We start from the raw sequence: 21164 nt of genomic DNA, 5'->3' as shown, positions 1-21164 counted from the left end.
AAACTTTGCGAACGCTGGCGTAAACTACAACTATATAACAACTACACAAATAAGCTCTCTTAATTACAACTTCAATTTTAAAAAGTTAATACCGAGTAATTGCAGTACAGAATACACATCTTCTGAATAATTTACATTTATGTTAAAGACAAATATTTTCTTTGAAAAATAGAGTGAAAACTAAAATTTTACGTTTTCAAAATTAGTTCATGTTTTTATTTAGCCCTTATATATTGAGTTAGTTTATCTGATTTCAAAAAATTTGTCTTTGACAGATTATGTTTTGAATATGACAGTACGTAGTAACTGAAAAACATTAAAATAGATATAGGTAAAAGAAAGGGAGAAATAAAAGAAAATATTTTATTTTTATAATGTTTTTAAGTTTTCTAATACAAAAGTAATTATTTGTTAAATATTTCAAAAATATTATTTTTAAATAATATACGCTTATGGTTAAGGTGATTTCAAAACAATCTTGCTAATAAATCTGATGAAACTGGAATGTATCAATCTTCAAAACTTCTTTTTCGATCATAAGTCATCAAAGTTTGTTTAATTTACAAAGTTTGATATAGAACTGCAAAATTTATGAAAATCTAACAAATACCATAAATATTAGATAAAGTTTGTCACTTAATTATCAGAGAACAATGAACTTAAATAAGATATCAATTGTTCTTTATTAAACAGTCTCATAAAATAACGCTCCTTTTATATCTATCCAGATTCTATTTATCAATTCGATTCCATTACAAAAAACTAATCCATCTATTTCAGATTCATTTCCATCAATGTAATTGTGAAGATCGATTTTATAACAAGTGAAAAATAAAATCGTTTTAATGCAAGCGATATCTTAACCAAAGAGTGAACTGATTGATATTTGAATAGAAGACTGATCTGTACTTCATGCTTCAAGGAATATGTTCAAATGCGTCTGCCCTTTTCGAATCAAAATAAAGAGGTAATAAAAAAAATTATGTTCTATTTTGAATACACGAAATCATTGTGCGGAGTCTTAAAAAGTATATAGGTAATGCTGAAGAATATGATTGCGTGAGCTGCTGTTAAATATGCATATTTTAAGCACAACATCTTGAGTTTTGTTTTCATTTCATTAAAAATCGTCTTTGTTCAAACATGATTTGCTTTGGTCTAAAAAATTTAAGAACAGGATATTTGATCAATGAATATTATTTGAAGAACTTCGATTTGCATATTTAGTGATGTTTCAGAGTTTATAATTGTATGCTAATGCTTGCAAACTAAGAGAATAAAGTGACCTTTGTTGTTGGTTCATTGCTTGGCAAGTGAACTCGGAATTTTGAACAGATATACTTAGGTTGTCATACTTAGCCATACTTAGGCAGTGAAGCTTAAAGCTAGCTATTAAAGGAGGACTTTAGATTTTTACGAACTACACTGTAAAGAAAGTCTATTAATTTTTTTAAAAAAATGGTCTGCGGGTGTGCAAAAGTAAAACCATTTATTTCACAGAAAAATACTGTTATTTAAAAACAGACACGGGCTTTTTAAGAAGATAAGTACTTTAATTTTAGTAAACGAACTCTATTATTAAAAAAAAAAAAAAAACTCTACAGAATAACTATTTCATCCTTTTACATTACTGCGCAGAGCGCCATCTGTTGGATTTTAGAAATTATGATTATTAACATTGAGAAATATTAACACTTTACATGTACACCAACCTCAGTTATAACACAAAAATAAACTTGCGTTTCTTTTGTATTATTGTTTTATTGATGCATGATCTCGAAGACAATTATGAATAAATTTATTCTAAATATCTTTTCCCCAGTTATTTTACCCTCCATCGAAAATCTTATTATCGAGTGAACTTTTATTTACCTCTTCTTGAACATTGTCTCTGAGGATACGATTTATTTCAAATTTGTGGAACTTAATTCTCCCGAATTCTACCATTGTGGAGAATTAAGAAAGATTGCACCATTTTTAACACATTTATAATTGATTGTAGTCATTAGAATAGGGCAAAATTAACGATCAACACTGGTGACCGTTATTTAACACTGTAGAAAATTCCGGATCAAATTACGGTAAAAAGTTTCGGCATTCAGGGAGTTGGTACATTTTACCGTAAAATCCAATTATTACAGAAACATGTTAAGGTAAAAAATGTGATATACCATAATTTTTACAGAAATAATTTCAGCGAAGTCACTGTCTCACTCTAATTTGATAAATATTACTGTAAAAATTACGGTATAATATTTTACGGTAGAAATGAATTTTATGAATGATTCACCCAAAGTGCCGGTACTTTCTACAGTAATTTGATCCTAAATTTTTTACAGTGTCGGACGATTAAATGCTAAATTTGATGTTTAAGTATTTTTATTTATTTTTTTGCCAGTTGACTTTGAATAACAGTGTAATTTTTTCTTTAAAAATAAATATGGAATTAAAAAAAATTATAGTATTCAGAAAATTACTTTATTTTACCTTTTACTCTCAACATTTTTCTTCTGAACCTTGTAATATTTAATATTACTTTGAATCTTGTAATGTTGAGAAAGGTTTAAAGAAAATGTCTCATTAATACTAAAAGTTTTTTAAATCTATCAAAATTTTAAATTTTTATAAAAGTGGTCAGTGATAAAATGTTACAACTGGCCACAGACCAGTTGCAACATTTAACACTGACAAATCAAGTAGTTTGTAGAATGTTTTGCCTGTAGCAAAATTACCTATTATTTCCGTATAGCCATAAGGATTAAAGTAGTTAGGATTGACCCCTTTAGTTAAGCTCATTTTTACATTGTATGTTCAGAAAACAAGCTTGGCAACTAACTGTAAAATAATTAGGTGTTCTGAACTTAAGCTTAATATAACTTGCAACTTAAGCTTATTATAACTTCATAACTTTTGCAAAATCAAAAGCACGTTTATTAAATTACAAAAAATAAAGCTAAGAGAAAGAGATTTAATAAATTTATGAGTCACGATGAAGAAAAATAAATAAATTTTCTAAAGTATGCAAGCAATCAACAAGTTATGACCTTTTTGCTGGTTCAATTCTTACATTGCTTTTACATATGCGTTTACAAACCTGTCTGAAGTTTATTTATATATTTTCGTCTGGGTAAACTACAATTATGTCTACCCAGCAGGCTATTTTCAACACTTGTGAAACAAGCTAATAGTTCAATTTAAAATGTTGATTGTCAAGTCAAACTTTCAAAAAAGTGCCTGTAGAAAGAACAAAAAATATTTATCAAATTAAACGGAAAAGAATGAATCAATTTGAAAGTTTTAACGTCATAACTTCTAGAAAAAAATGGTTGATAAAACATTATTTAAACAATTTTTTAAGAAATAAAACAAAAATGCTTTGCTACATATTATAAAAATTTATTCTTGTGGAATTATAGTAATTGATTCCTGTTGAACAGTGTTTCCCAAAGTGTGGTACGCGTACCCCCAAGGGTACGGAAACAGTTGAGCGGAGGTATGCGTTCTTATGTGAAATATCTTGCAACAAACGAAAATTTCAAAAAATTTTATTTAAAAATAAAGCTAGTCATGAAAATTTACTGTTACGTATTTTTCTATTGGCTATTTTTTGCAAAGTTAACAATTAATAATTAGTGGTATCAACAGCCAGTTGTGATGTTTAACTTTTGTGCAATTTTTTTATAGTAAAAAATACATTAATTTTTTTATTAGTGGTACACAGCGTTACGAAAAATTTAGAAAGGGTACGCAAAAGTCATAAGTTTGGGAAACACTGCTGTTGAAATATAAAAATAAATTCTAGTAGGATTATAATAATTGATTCTCGTGGAGTTTTAAAGATTGATTCTTGAATGAGTATTGTAATTGATTCCCATAAGATTGTATAGCGTTGAGTTTTGTTGCTGCTTTCAACATTTGTTAACCGGCTTAATTTGAAACATTTACTGCTAAGCTAAATTTACTGTAGAGAGTTTTGTTGCAAAAAAAATGAAAGAAAAACTACATAATAAATTTGTATTTATTTGAAAGAGTATTTCATGAAAAAAATGGTAAACAAAACACTTAACATACGAAAAGCCGACCGGCCTGTGTAGGGGACAGGGAACTGCCCTTGCATCAGAAAGGTCCTGGGTTCGAATCCCGGGCAAGGCAGGGATGTTTCTTTCTCTCTCTCTATGTTCTATGTCCTTTCTCCTTTGTGTGTTAATGTGACCCGCCCTATAAACGGGTTGTGGTTGTGTGAATGGCGTGGCAGAAGTCGAATTCCTGGCCATAGATGGCGCCACTGAAAAACAGGAACAATCGCACCCCAACTGCCTAAACAGGCATAAAAAAAGAAACGTATGTAAATCCCGAAAAACTGAAGCGGAGAAATATAACTTGATTAAAAATACTTCATTGGTTCCAAAAAATATACTGATGGGATTCAAAAACATGCAGACGGACTTCGAAAAATATGCAGACATTCACGTCTAGCAAGTCTTGAGAATAGGCGTCGATTTTGATCGCATGAAGCTTGTCGACTTTTTTCCCAACCTCATATTTCTGAAGGCAAGGAAGTTTTTTTTTAATCAAGTAGTGATTTAAGTTAATATTTCAAAAATAATCACAAATCTTTTTTTTTCTTCTAATTATAGAAATTGATTTCAAGAAGATCATAGTAATCGATTCCTTTAAGATTAATATTTGATTTTTGTAGGAATTAGTTTCAGTAGAATTGAAAAAAATCGATTACTGTTAGTTAATTCTTTTTAAATTGTATAAAATTGAGCATTATGAAAAGCTGATGCCTGCTGACTTTAAAAGTAACTCTTGTAGTATGTTAAAAATGCATTGGAGGAATTTATTCAAGCAGTTTTATAGAGATGAATTTTTGTTGGGTTGTAAAATTTGTTACTGTTTATAGAAAACAGATAGAAATGAAATTGATAACTGCAGTCCTTGTAATAGAAGTGATATCCTTGAACTAAGAAAAAATCATGGTGAAAACTACCATAATTTGGTAAATTTTATCGTGCTTGTGACACTATGGGAACACCATAAAGCTTAAAAAATTTTACCGGAATTACTTTCGAAATGTCTTTGTTAAAATTAACAATAAAATTTTCTTTCATAATATACGATAAAATTTTGTAACTATGGTAAAATTTGATAATTTTACCATCACATCTTAGACGAGTGATAATAAGAATAAAATTTAGAAAATCAGAATTCCTAGTAAACACCATATGAATGTATTAAATACCGTGTATTGTGGTTTAATTGCAAGAATTGTATTATTTTTTCTTAAATCAGAAATATGTTTACGATATAGTACGATAATTTTAGCAGAATTTTGTTCACCGTGTGTGGTTGAGTTGTAAGTTTGCTGAAAATATACGTTTTCTTGCAAGACACTAGTGATGAATTCGACGGATTTTGCAGAAATGCTTTTCTGTAGAATAAGAAATAAATTTCTTCTGAATAAAATAGGTTTTTTGTAAACTGGTCCGCCGTTTATTAAAAGCATAGATACATAACATACATACCTAGTGTGCACAAACAAAAAACGTGCATACCTAGTCTGCCCGTAGTTTTATGAACTATCATCTCATTTACTTGATAATAGATTTTCTTTTCTGGTTACAAAATGATTTCTTCATTTACGATATTACAGAGGAGAAAATGCTACTAAATTTTAAAAGCATAATTTGTTTAACAGAACATGAAGTCAAAGTTAGAAAATTAGTCAGTTAATAAAAAGTTGAAGAATGAAAGAGTGCGTGAATAAGTTGGGTTAGGACATGAATAAATGAATGACTGATTGAACAAAGGAATAAATTAATGTATAAATCTCATAATGCGTAAATAAAATAATGAGCGATGGTTCTTATAAATGTATTAGTTAATTAATTACTCCAAATTTAGCATATTAATTCATTAATAATGTAAATGACTCATAAATAAATTGATGATGGAATTAATAAACAAATAATATCTTGGGTGATCAATAAATGAATTAGTCAAAATATCAGGTGGGGAATGACTGAAAGTATAAATGCATGAGCAAGGAAATAAATGAATAGGGGAGTCAATGAATATGTGAATAAATGATTAAAAAGCCGATCAAATGAATAAATATGTGAGGGTGTAACTGAAATCAAAAGTGTAAAACTTGTGTTAAACTGAAAAAGTCTGTATATTCTGGCATCTATAGAACAAAGACAACGAACCGTTCCATAAATGCAAAAACTACACTATAAAAGCGATTATTTTTGTCTATATTTTAGTAATAACAATAGTTTAAATATACATTATTGATCAGCTTTTATGGATTTACTTATTTTTATTTAAATTTTCTAATAATATTTTTATAGCATGTTGTGTTTTTTCTTCTCCATGCATTTACATAATTACTTTAAAGGTAAAGTACAGTTTTTAGAAGCTTGAGACTATAGAAATAAACGCTTCTTCATATTTTCATCGGACTTTTCCCTATTTCATTATTCTAAACGCGTGTTTCAATTGTTCTAGTATAAACTGAGCTCACAGCATTTGGCGTAATATCTCATTTTGATTCCATAACTGATAAACTCGAAAAATATGAAAAGAACGTTTAAAAACAAAAGAAAGTGTTCTTCTTTACACTTTTTCATGGCTGATGGCATTCGAAAACACCTCTAAAAATACGATTCAATAGTAACAAAAAGAAGAAAGTAAACTTTCACACCATACGTATTGTTCTTATTCTGTAACTTTTTGAACACAAAAGCCATTATTAGTGAACAAAGTTACGAAAGGTCATGATTTATTGACCCTATTCGGATCTATTATAACCAAAACAAAAGAAATAAAAGTCCAGATTCGTTTTCATTAGTATTGAGATGACAGGTGGTGTATCATTTTCTATTTCTAACATTTTTTTCTATATTTAATAATTTTTTTTTTCTTTATATCACTAAAAGGATGACGTAATGGAGAACCAATTGATTTAAAAACTCAATAAAAAAAAATTTGAAATTATCTTCACATTTCACAAAGGGTTCAAACTAACACTTTTTTTTTAAATTTTTAAAAAATTTGTATGATTTTTTTCATGTATATTCAAAATATCTTTTTCTCGAAAAACAATCATCTTTTCTTCATATCAAGTTCTGTTTAATGTATAAATATTTTCTCTTCAATTACTCCACAATTTGATTAAAATTAAAATAATATTTCTTTCATATTTTTTACTTGTAATGTTTTTTTATTATATTTTTTCTATTGAATTTTCCTCAGATTACATATAAATGAAACTTATATTCTAAATTTTATTCAGTACGGCAGTATCACATCATCAGATGTGTTTAAATACTTTTCTGAACATCAATAATAAACATTAAATTATGTTTTGTTGTGACATAGTTACAAAAAAAGCACTGCATAGTTACAAGAAAGAGTCGGCGAGTCTGCAATAATAAAATAAAAATTTCACATCAAAAAAAGTCCAGCCAAAATTTTGCCCTTTTTTGTATATATTCTTAATATTAGTTATGAGCACTTTGTAATACGCAGTACACTCATTTGAGAACATTTTCCTCTAAGTTGAAGCAAGACACAAGTTACATTGATACATAAGATACATAAATACGATACAATGATACATAAGATAATATATAAGATCAGCATTGTTGCAAGCCTGCGTGTTATACTCATTCGTAAACATAAGATAATATATAAGATCAGCATTGTTGCAAGCCTGCGTGTTATACTCATTCGTAAACATAAGATAATACATAAGATCATCATTGTTGCAAGCCTGCGTGTTATACTCATTCGTCAACATAAGATAATATATAAGATCAGCATTGTTGTAAGCCTGCGTGTTATACTCATTCGTAAACATAAGATAATACATAAGATCAGCATGGTTGCAAGCCTGCGTGTTATACTCATTCGTAAACATAAGATAATATATAAGATCAGCATTGTTGCAAGCCTGCGTGTTATACTCATTCGTAAACATAAGATAATATATAAGATCAGCATTGTTGCAAGCCTGCGTGTTATAGTCATTCGTAAACATTAAATAATGTTCTCAAAAAATATTTTTTATGTATGCAAATAACTTCTTCACATTTTTTTAATAAAAATTTAACATTAAATATACGAAGTCCTTTAATCACCAGCCTTAATATGTAACCATTTTCTTCTAAACAAGTCTTCAATTTCGTTAAGTTTAATATAATTTACGAAAACCTACAGCATCCATACGCACTCTAATCCAAAAGATGTTGTATCTTACTCATTTTTGTAAATTTAGTTTCAATAAAATGTTGCCCGTGAGTGCCTATAGTAAAAAATACAAAAAAATGCTTTAAAATAAAATGAGGAACTCAAACCTAAATCGTTCCCTTCTAAACTAGTCTTTATATAGTACTCAAACCTTCTGCATCCATACGCAAGTAAATCTAAAAGTTGTTGTATCTTCGTTATTTCTAAGAGTTTAATTTCAATAAAAAATACTGTTCCATGTGCCTATAGCGAAATTTGCAAATATTAAAAAAAATAATTAGTTTCTCTTATGAATCGCCTAATATTCGACAAATTCTAACAATGGTATGTTGTTCAAAAGAATAGGCTAAACTGTCTTTAAATTTAAATAGAAAATAGCTTAAATATTTACACTTTTACAAAAAACCGCCAATTTGGTAAGATTTGTCCTAATAGAGTGACTTTCATTTAAACCATGAATAATTCTTAATTTTTGTGAACTTCGAAATAATTTTTTTAAATTTCAAAAATTTTGTTATCACAAATCAAGAAACTGTAGTTTTTCTTTCTATTGATATTTTTTCCCATTTTCACAAATATTGTTGAGATTGCTAACTGCCTATGAGCAATCAGCAATTATTAATGATCACAAAATCACGACAGTTATTAAAAAAAATAGCATATTACTCACTAAAAAGATTTATTTCATACAACGAAAGACGCAGCCCAGATTAGAAGCATCAATTTGAACTTCTTTTTAGAAAAATAACAAATATATCAGCAACTAAAATTAATAATCGCAACCAATTCACTTTTCATCCCTTCTCAACTCACTGTCAATAAACCTATAAATATAGGTCTTAGTTTCATCGAAATAATTAAGCGTCCAATAACTGATCCCATTCACAATATGTAATTTCAATATCAATAACCATAATCAGTTTCTATCGTTTATTGTATTTAACTTTATCCACTTTATTAGTTCGAGCCGAAAGAGTAAGAAGATTATGTCTTGCTATATAATCGGATATAACAAAAATAGAATAAATAATTTTATTTGATTTCTAATCATAAAAAAGATTTGTTTTACTTGATGAAAGCTTATAAATAGTGCCTTAACAAGGAACAAAAACAATCCTTTGCGTGAAATGTTTTTTATCAGCGATGTTTTACAAATTCGTTTATTTTTTTCATGTCATAATGATGTTTTTTTTTTCCTGTTAATTTTTTTAGCCATGAGTCGTAGATATGTTAATATTTATGTCATAAAAGAAAAATATTTTTCAAAGGTTACAATTATGTTTCAGCGTTGTCTATTATGTTACGAAATACTTAATAAAGAAATGTTATTAAAGATGAGCATCGTTGATTAAATCAAATAAATATTTTGGTTCATTATATTATTTAATTGGTATCATGCATATCATAAGATCATTTTATTAAGTCTTGGAGAAAAAAAATTTTGAAATTAGAATATTATCTTTCATTCTAAATGTACGTGAAAACTAGGTTATGCTTCAAAAGAATAGTAGTTGCTATTTTGAGAGATTGTTAGATTTTGCGAGCAGCTTTTTTATTCTTTTATCACTTAACCCTTTAAAGCTGATGGGACACCGGAATCCCTTTTATATATTTTCCTGAGAAGTAGAAATATTTTTTTGTATTTTTTAATTATAAACAACAGTCTAGTAGCTACTTAAAAAAAACTGCTATATTATTGGAATTATATTTGTAATTTACATAAAATCCAAAAAAAGTAGCCTAAATTTTTTTCATTCATAATCATATATATTCATTCCATTCATATTCATATTCATTTCATTCATATTCGTCCCGCAGTGGACTGATCGTTAAGACACGGTTCCCAGCAGATCACCGAAGTCAAGCATCACTGGCTACGGTCAGTGTGCGGGTGGATGACCACTTGGATCAGCCTGCGTAGGGACCGAGGGTGTGCGGTATTGGTCCTCGTTAAACTGTTCTACCGTAATGTGCTCGACTTCGCGTGCAGGTCGTCGGGCTACAGACGCGGGGGTGCCATCCCCTCTGCAGAAGATCAAAATTGTGATGGCATGTCTTCGGATCATCCTCAGTGATGTTTCCCAGACTGTCGCCAATAGCCCATTGTGCAGCTCTAGTGCGACGTAATGAACAACAATAACAACAATCATTCATACTCAATAATTGATTTTGAAAATTAAAGAAATTTCAAGGATGAATTACTGCTCCTTTTACATGTAACTGCAAATAAGTTTGAAAAATTATTGTTTGGAAAAAAAAATATTCCAATGTTTCATGCTGCATTTCAAAAATCATAAGTTATTAAAATGCTAAATGTAATATTTTTAACTTAAATAACAATTGGTTATACATATTTTTAACTTAAATAACTGGTTAAATAACAATTTATTTAATTGTTATTTTACCATATTCAAACAAAACAGTCACATAACCATAAATAAGGTGGTATTCAAATTGTTAACTGTGAGAAAAACAATTTATTAGCTGCTTTCACCTAATACGGTTAAACAAGCAGAATTTTATCGCACCAACTAAAGCCACCTTATGAAGCCGCTTTGTTCCTTCCCGCTTGGTACATATTATAACCGAAAGGGCTAATTTGCCAATCTCATGAACGGCAGAACGAGGGTTTGAGTCCCAGCTTGGACACCGCAAAGCTTCCTCAACATATGAAGAGTTTCCAGTGCACTCCCCGATTTGTGACCCTAAACTATTATAATACGATGCTCTTATTCACACATAGGTGGCAGCACCATAAAGCTGCTTAACTCACAAATGTCTAGTATTTCCAATCTCTTACGATAGGTGAAGTTGTTGCTGTTGTAGTTCATTTACGTCGCACTGGAGCTGCACAATGGGCTATTGGCGACGGTCTGGGAAACATCCTTGGGGATGATCCGAAGACATGCCATCACAATTTTGATCCTATGCAGTGGGGATGGCACCCCCGCTTCGGTAGCCCGACGACCTGCACGCGAAGTCGAGCACTTTACGGTAGAACAGTTTAACGAGGACCAATACCTACCGCAAACCCTCGGTCCCTGCGCAGACTAATCCAAGTGGTCACCCTCCCGCACACTGACCGCAGTCAGTGATGCATGACTTCGGTGATTTGCTGGGAACCGTGTCTTAACGAACAGTCCACTGCAGGACTACGATAGGTGAAACTACCAGATTAACTAATTAAAATACATTCAGTTCATTTGATAAAATACAACTCAACCACAAACTAACTTCATTTTCCATTATCTAACGAAAAGCCTAGCACCAACATCCAGCTTAGCAAAATCCTAGCTTTTTTACAATTTTGAAATCATGCTAGTTATAAATGGTTAAAAAGCTGTATGATTAAAATCGTAAAGGTAAAAAGTGTTCTTTACTGTAAACTTTACAGTTAATCAGATGGAGAAGCTGCTGCCGGTTATTTTAATCGTAATTTTAGAATGAAAATTTTAGCAGTGTAATAACATAGAAAGGTGATAAACATAGATGTTCATCTCCATTTTATGTTATTTTAGTAACTTAATAAATTACGAATGGAATCATTACTATTAATTGCTAATGGAATTATAATTTTTTGAAATCAAGAAAGATCAACGCCATTATTCAAAGTATTTATTTTCAAGATTAGACTGGCTTTGTAACGAAATGAATTTATTTATATTTTTTCACGTTTTCAGGTTCTTCTTTTTTTATCTTCTTTCTTTGTTTTTTTTAATAAATTTATTTATTTTTACTGAAAAAAAATTAAGGGAAATCCAGTGCTCTCTTTGCATTATCATTACCAGACTTTGCTTTCATTGTATAGTTTTATTGCCTGTTATAAAGAAATTATAATGACTTCTTAAAAATTGTATATTTCTATATTCGGCCGATTAGAGCAGAGTTGAATTTTTAAGATGCGGTAATAAGTGTATTTTTGGTTTACGACTTTCTTCACAAAATGAATATTCTATATTTTTATACATCTCTATTAATGTAAGAAAGATATTTTATTTACTCGTAATAAAAACTATAAGAAACTATCAAATACATTTAAAACAGCAACTGATTGTTTTTTCTTCTTTATTCTTTAAGCAAATAGCTACCTCATTCTGATAGTTTATTTCAAAAGGAAAGTCATAAATTTTCACTTAAAAATACAAGCATCTCACACGAAACATCATCAGAAATTTTTTTTTCAAGATACCGAAGGCTATAATTTAGAATAATTAGGTGGCAATGAAGACTTCCTGATAATCATTTAAACTACAGAGAGAAAGTAATAGAATTTGTATGCGAGCATTGAAACAATGGCGCGATCTGTTTCTTCAGGCTATGGTAACATCTTTCTCTTTGGTTTCATTTTGGCATGAATACAATCACTTATTAATACTTACAGCTTGGTATCAGGAAATGATATTAGCAAAAGCTCTTGATTTTTAACGGTTTTTCTTCTTAAACTGAAATTGTATACCTCTTAAGGGAACGTTTTGTTTATTTTTTGTGAATATACGTCATTATTGTTGAAATTCAAGAAAATGTTTTCAAAATTCTAAAAATGATAAAAAGTTCCTCTCGAGGGGTAAAGCACATGGGTTTGTGAATCAACAGTTTTATATAGATTTATAAATTTTGAGTATAGATTTTAAAGCGTACAATTACTCTATTTACATTAAGCTCAAGATTACGTACAAATAATGTACACTGTAAAACACTCCGGATCAAATTACAGTACAAAGGACAGACTCACTCAGTGCCGATACTTTTTACCTTAATTGATCCGGTAAACGCAATAAAAACGAAATGCCTACCAAGACAATAATTTTGGTTTTAAATTAATTTCAAAATAATTTATTAATTAAGCAAACTTATGAAGTTAATTTCACCATATCTATTAGGTAGAGCACACTGTGAAAAATACTAGAAATACTGCATAAAAAATACTCTAGGGGGCTGTAAAAAATTCCGAATTAAAGTATAGTATGTAACCGTAAAAGTACAGGCACTCGAGGTGTCGGTACTTTTTACCGATTGTACTTTTACCGATTACTTTTTACCATTTTAACCGAACAAAGAAATCTGATATACCGTAATTTTTACAGTAATAATTACCGTAAAATCACTGAACACTCTAAATAAATAAATATTGCTGTAAAAATTACAGTATAATACTTTACAATAAAAATAAATTATGTATAAAAAGTGCTGGTACTTTATACCGGAAATAAAACCGGAATTTTTTTCAGTGTATGCATATGCAAGATTATAGATATGCTATGTATGAGCAGACAAAATTATTAAATACGATGTATTTATAGTCAAAATTATCTCTATAAAAATTAATTGAATCAGAGAGAATTGAAAAAATAATAATAATAAATACAAATCACTTTCCAACTGAGCGCTACTCACTATTCCCACTTCCTTAATCCATATTCTTCAAATATTGCGCTCAAAACACAACTGATTTTTATTGATTTGATATTAAGAATTCGAACCTTTACATTATAAAAAAAATTCAGGATGTAATTATTAGTGCCGGTTTAAATTACCGGCACTTTGGATGCATCCTCAATAAAATCTATTTTGTCATAAAATGCATTTTTACCGTAAAATATTATACCGTAATTTAGTATATTTATTTATTAAATAGTAATATTTTTATATTAATAATAATATTTATTATATTAATAGTATTTATTATTTAATTATACTGATCTGGTGATTTTACGGTAATTATTATGAAGATTTTATGGTACAGGCTGAATGTCCGAAAAGAGTTCTTCAAATATTGAGTTCAAAATCGAACTGATTTTTATTGATCTGACTTTAAGAATTTGACCACAACATTTAAAAAAAATTTGGATCAAATTACGTTATGAAGTATCAGTACTTACGATGCATCATCGGTAAAATCCATTTTTACCATTAAATATTGTACCGTAGTTCTAACTATAACATTTATTTAATTGGAGTGCTTCAATGGTTTTACGGTAATTATTAGTGTAAAAATTACAGTATATCAGATTTTTCGTTCCGTAACATGTTACAGTAGGAATGGATATTCCGGTAAAAATTATTAGCCGTTTAAATGCCGGTACTTTTTACCGTAATAGAATCCTGAATTTTTTGCAGTGTATTTTATAGTTAAATTAATCACTTCTTATGTTTAAAATATATTCATATTTTATATTAAAAATACATTCACGTTTTGTGATTAAAATATATTTATATTTGGTAAGTAAAATATATTCACGTTTCATATTTAGAATACATTCGCTTTTTACTTTTAAAATACAAGCATATTTTATATTTAGAATATGTTCATATTTTTTATTAAGTATACATTTATGTTTCTTATTTAGAATACAATCATTTTTTATCTTTAAAATGCAACCACCACATATTATATTTAGATCATGCTCGTAATTTTTATTTAGTAAACATTTATATTTCATATTTAGAATATATTTATATTTTTTATGTGGAATAATGCATTCACATTATATATTTAGAATCCAGATGCACGATAGAATTTTATTACTTGAAAAATAAAAGATGTCTAATCATTAAATACTCAAAGTTAATGGTCAACCGAATGGCACACAGTAATTCACTTTTAATGTACATAAAAATATTTTGAAGAAGATTATATATTTTATGTTTTCAGTTTTCACGCATTTTATATTTAGAATATCTTATAGGAATACACAAAAAATTGCTGCAAGAAATAGTGTATAGCAAATAGTGCCAATTACAAGGTTCGAAGAACACAAAACTGTCTTTTTTTCCATTGAAAATATACGTTTCTCCCACGCTAACTCCAATTGGAAAATATTTAAGTGAGAATTTCCGTACCTAACTTACCTTTAACCTCTTTTCCCATCTGTAATTCTCAAGAAAAAAATACATTAAAACAATATTACTGTGGCCGTAATTCAAATATAAGTTGAATATTTAAATGTTTCACACACTCTCACCTAAATGTTTTATTGAATAATTTATTCTTAATGAATTTAGTCTATTTTAGTAAAATAATCTAGTGATAAATTGAACTTTTTTGATACTAAAATATTAATTGTTTGAAGGCAATGCAGTTTTAAAATTATTTTATTAGATGACAAAAACATTTTTTTAGGAAATTCTATGCATATTTAAGAAGATATCTAATAAACGTTTTCATTACATATATATACATAGAGTCAATAAAGAGTGAAGGAAAGTTACTTTATTAACTGCGTGTAAGCTGCGTGTAAGTACATGAAATCCATAATCTATATCTATATTACATAAAACGCTAATACGTACGTATGTATGTATGTATCAATAAAACTGATGATATTTCTTTTCTCGCGCTGGCAACAGTTTTCATTTTTAATGGATTGGATTCAGCGAGCAAGAGCACGTAGTGAGCAACCAGATAACAATAACCAGAGTGAGCATTATCAGGTTGTTCAATTCAGATTCACGCACTAAAAACATGACAATATTTAATTTAAATTCAATTGGGAATTTATTAATTAATTGAAGTGAGAATGCTTTAAAAGGCCGCTGTTGAATTGATATTTTTCTACTGGGAGCTACCTAAACGTCTAAAAAACGTTTAAGTGTTTGCATTGAATGCATTGAATTTTTTTTATGTTTCGCGTTTATTTATGCATTGAATTTTCACGCTTTAAAATGCAGAATATTAGTGAAGCAATATTTGATAATTTATTTTGCTAATATGTTTCTTATTTAGCTAATGTTTTGATTTTTTCACCATGTACAATCTAAACAGCTAATATACTTTTTTAAAAGCCAATAAGAACATTGGTAGAATTCTTCTACATAAGTACAATACTGTGTCTTTGATGATAAAATACTATGTCTTTGATGATAATATATTATGTCTTTGTGCTAGAACATTGTGTTCATTGGCGAGCGAGCGCAGCGAGCCATGGTTCACGGCGTGAACCACATAGGATTGCGTAGCAATTCTCGGGGGTTGGCGAGCGTTAGCGAGCAGGGGCGGAGCCTCCTAGTTATTATATAAAACGCTAATACGTACGTAAGTATGTATGTATGTATCAATAAAACCGATGATATTTCTTTTCTCGCGCTGACAACAGTTTTCATTTTTAATGGATTGGATTCGGCGCGCAAGAGCTCGTAGTGAGCAACCAGATAACAATAACCAGAGTGAGCATTATCAGTTGTTCAATTCAGATTCATGCACTAAAAACATGACAATATTTAATTTAAACTCAATTAGGAATTAACTAATTAATTGAAGTGAGAATGCTTTAAAAGGCCGCTGTTGAATTGATATTTTTCTACTGGGAGCTACCTAAACGTCTAAAAAACGTTTTAAGTGTTTGTATTGAATGCATTGAATTTTTTTATATTTCGCGTTTATTTATGCATTGAATTTTCACGCTTTAAAATGCAGAATATTAGTGAAGCAATATTTAATAATTTATTTTGCTAATATGTTTCTTATTTAGCTAATGTTTTGATTTTTTCACCATGTGCAATCTAAATAGCTAATATACTTTTTTAAAAGCCAATAAGAACATTGGTAGAATTCTTCTACATAAGTACAATACTATGTCTTTGATGATAAAATACTATGTCTTTGATGATAATATATTATGTCTTTGCGCTAGAACATTGTGTTCATTGGCGAGCGAGCGCAGCGAGCCATGGTTCACGGCGTGAACCACATAGGATTGCGTAGCAATTCTCGGGGGTTGGCGAGCGTTAGCGAGCAGGGGGCGGAGCCTCCTAGTATTATATAAAACGCTAATACGTACGTATGTATCAATAAAACCGATGATATTTCTTTTCTCGCGATGGCAACAGTTTTCATTTTTTATTGAGATTCGGCGCGCAAGAGCAAGTAGTGAGCATCATATGGCTAATCTATGTTATATAAAACACTAATACGTTTTAATTGATAGGCTTCGGCGCGCAAGAGCACGTAGTGAGTATCATCTATCTAATCGGGTGAATTCTCACCGAATTATCAAAAGCATTCTCACAAAATTATCTTTATCGAAGCCGATGCTTTACATCCGGCGTTCAGTACTATTTCATATTGTTTTACAACACATGGTTTTAGCCCTCTGGTGGGAAAGACTTTAAAACAAAACTTACAACAGTTACTTTTCTCAACAACTGAAATTTAGAATAGTGTGATTAAGAAAAATATGCGAACTGTTTTCAATTTCAAATTAATATTGAAATGTACAGGTTTAGAATTTTCTACAGTGAAAAGTTTTCGGAACTTCAGTGTTCAAAAAAGTATACAAAAGCTAGACGTTAAGAACGTATCCAATGAGCGAGAAAAGCGAGCATAGGATTGCGAAGCAATCCGAAGTGAACAGCCAGTTCCGGGGGTTGGCGAGCGCCAGCGAGCAGGGGGCGAAGCCTCCTAGTATAAGATAAAATCGCTAAGAAAAGAAGAATAGAAGCGTAAAAAAAGGAAGAAAAAAAAAGGGATTTTTAATCAAGAAAGAAGAAAAAATGTATAATAATTTTTAAAAAAATAATAATGAGAATTTAGACAACTTAGATAAAACCAACAACAAAAAGATATAATCTCGTTGCCTACGCACACGATTATATCGGCAACAATGGTGCTATTGTATTGATATTTTTTGCTTTGGCAATAATTTAGTGCAAAATTAAAAGGCACTATTTATACAAATTTAATCGTGGGAACTGGTCACGAGTTTATACTTTTCTGTTATTAATTTTTCTAATTTCTAATTATTTTTTTTTTAATTCTTAGTGATTTTTACTTTTTTGCTTCGTTCGTAAATTGACTTTGGAGTTAGGATGCGGTTGAGTTATGTTTTGTCAAATGAGGCTTCATTAGTGTATCTAGTCGTGCCATCTATTGTGAGAGATGAGAAATACTAGATTTTTTTGTGCTAAACAACTCTGTAATGCAGCGTGAATGAGAGTGTAAAAATGTGACTTCTTTAAAATACTATTTTTGAGGAACTATTTGACCAATTCAGCTGAAATTTTGTAGTTTTCTATTTAAAATTGCATTTTTTTAAAATAATGTAAGAAATTGTATGCCTAACAATTCAAAAAAATTTTTTGACTATTATTAAAAAAATTATAATAAATGTTTACTAAAAGTTATATTGTGCATTGAATTATCCTTGGACAAACAAATTTTATAGCTGTGTGCAAAAAGCTTTCTATTCACTTAAGAAGCTCTCGGGATATGGTGAAATACGCAAAAAGTAAAATTAATTAGCGTAAAATAACATTGAGGGTACAATCTTTGGACCGCTCTTCTGAACAAACTATTGGGACTATATTTCCTAGATTGCGATTGCCTCTTATATTTTAAGGATTAGAAATGCAAATCCGTTGAAACAAAATATATTGATTCAGAGAGAGTACGTTTTTGTGTTTGATTTCGTAACTTAAAATATCGTCTTCACCAATTAATTAGCGTATTTGAGGTTCCCTCCTTGAACCCTTGCGATGGAGTCGTAGAACGTGAAGATCCGATCATTAGAAACAGAGTGTTCCGTTTTTTATTTCGCGCAATGTACCTTTGACTAATGTTTCTTACTTATTTTCCTTACAAGTATTCATTCACAAAAATTATGTAGACACTATAAATAAAATTATATATGTTTCCCTCAAAATTTCCAAGTTACTGCTTTCTACATGAAAAGAAAAAGTAAGAAGTGAAAATTTGTTCAAATTACAACAACCATCTCCTATTCGAAAACTACCTATAAAAATTGCCTTCATAGAATAAATACATTTAAAAAGTAAATAAACAATAAAAAAATTGTGTATGTGGGTCACTTTGTATATCATTTTCTATTATTGTATAACAAACACAAAATTAAGATCAATATCTCGCTCGAAGAAAAAGTTAACGAGGCGTAAAAAATCTCTGTTTTCTGCTGTAGTCAATCACACAAACTTCTCCATTGAAAGGTCAACGTAAGATCACTTTATTCCAATGATTATTCGCAATTTGTAGTTCGAAACACATACTTCGAATCATTAAATGATATCTTATATGCTAAAAAATAATTAGAGAAGACACCCTAATTATATTTTTTGTTTTAAGGGAAATACTTACCGTCTGGTAAGCCATGGAGGAAGAAATTAAAACGAAAGAAATATTTCTTCGAGGCACCCTTAGAATTGATTAAAACAGGGAAGTATCTGACTTCAACATCGTTTTCTCTGTTTTCTAACGTAAATCTATATAAGGAAAAGCTCACTTTTTTGTAACATGTCTGAATTGTTTATAAAAGTTATAGCTGTATCCGTAATAGCTGTGGAAATTAGAGCATCCGTTGTTTTCATTTCAGTTTTGTAATTAACTTGGAGATGAAAAAAAATTATGTCTGTTTCAACGGGTTTCAATAAGTTATGAAGGTATTTGATGACTTTATTTCTGAAATTTAAATTGAAACGTGACAGAAAATATATATGCTTTCGAATTATAAATGGAACAATCAGTTTAACTAAAACATTCTCTTTTATTGGACAGAATAGTAAAGATACGGGATAACATAAGTGTTTGATGAAATACTGTAAACTTTTGTCATAAAATTTGCATATAATATCAGTGAATAGACTCATTATTTATACTTTCTGATTATTTCATTATCCTCGTTATAGCGTAATCATTTTATATGTATTATTTCATCGTATGCAAATATTGTATAACTGATATAAATTTATTAATTAAATACTGTTTAAAAATATAACTCCAAAAAAAAAAGGCCAAAATGATAAAAAAAAAATTTATGTAATTAATTTAATTTTTTAATATTTCTAGTAAAATGACATCCTAAATTCCTTAAGTTTCATTATATTTCTCTTAAAATAAATTTAAATAAATGAACATCTGCTGCCTGTAAAAGTTACCCATTAAATCTAATGCATTCCAATATTTAGGAGAAAACATTTATATATCCTTATTTCTTATTAAAAATGTGTAATAATTAGGTGTTTCATTGAAAATTATACATTAGGTATAACTTACAAATTTTCGTTATTCATTTACACAATCGACTTCTAATGAAATAATAACGCAATCAAGAGAATAAAAAAAAAGCGAACATTTCCTCGTATACAAAGAATTTTCGTTATACATAATATTAAATTGGGGAAAAGAATTATTTTGCAAGCGGAAAAGCTATTTTTAATTTTATATTAATTTATGAAATCGCTTGCTAAAATTAATTACATGCGAAAAAAATGCATAGGCAACACCAATAAAATTTTGCTAAACTTTCTGTTGCGCTGTAAGTAAATGTAAGTTACAATGTAAAAATGTAAATGTAAATCTTTCCATTTCCTTAGTTCTAATTTTATCATCTAGTTTACATTAGTTAATTCCTACTTAAGTTGAACAGCAAATTATGACATGGTCCTTGTGAGAGTTCATATTCCTTTGAGGAATTTGGTAGCTCAAATTTCGATTTCTCCAAAAGCAGCAATACTTATCAAATAACGTCATTTGTTTCATTACTGATAAACCTGATTTTCATCAGTTATGTAACATACATTTTATTGCTACATAATCAATTTATGTTATCATCAACTACGATTTTTAGATCATATCGTTAACATATCTTGAAATGCGTAAGTAATTTACTGCCCGATATATCATCGATCATAATTCAACGTTGAAAATGACGTAACTAGATTTAACGTTTTTGATTTTTCCTTTCTTTTTTTTCAAAAAAGAACTTAGTTTTAAAATATCCAAAATGCCATGAATGTTTTGAGACTATTTTCAGCAATAATTTTTTACGCTTGAAATTTCTTTCAAATTTCGCGTTTACTAGAAAAAACTATATTCTGCGCATATAATGTTTGAACACAAAATATCACACGGAAAACTATATGTTGATACATCTGGATGCATGTTGATACATGTTGAATAT

General features: G+C 29.2%; 1 long non-coding RNA gene across 1 annotated transcript in view; it reads left to right on the top strand.

Annotated features, from left to right (window-relative positions):
• LOC107448800 (uncharacterized) overlaps window positions 1–20176 on the top strand; it is a 35713-nt gene extending 15537 nt beyond the window's left edge. The window contains exons 2-3 of the long non-coding RNA XR_001584696.4: window positions 781–967; window positions 19331–20176. This is a non-coding gene — a long non-coding RNA (uncharacterized LOC107448800). The remainder of the gene's footprint in view (window positions 1–780; window positions 968–19330) is intronic.
• The last annotated feature ends 988 nt before the right edge of the window (window positions 20177–21164 follow it).

Source organism: Parasteatoda tepidariorum, chromosome 7, assembly GCF_982258835.1.
Source record: "Parasteatoda tepidariorum strain Cologne lab strain chromosome 7, Ptep-v5.0, whole genome shotgun sequence".
Lineage (NCBI taxonomy): Eukaryota > Metazoa > Arthropoda > Arachnida > Araneae > Theridiidae > Parasteatoda > Parasteatoda tepidariorum.
This window is presented reverse-complemented; position numbering and strand designations above follow the sequence as displayed.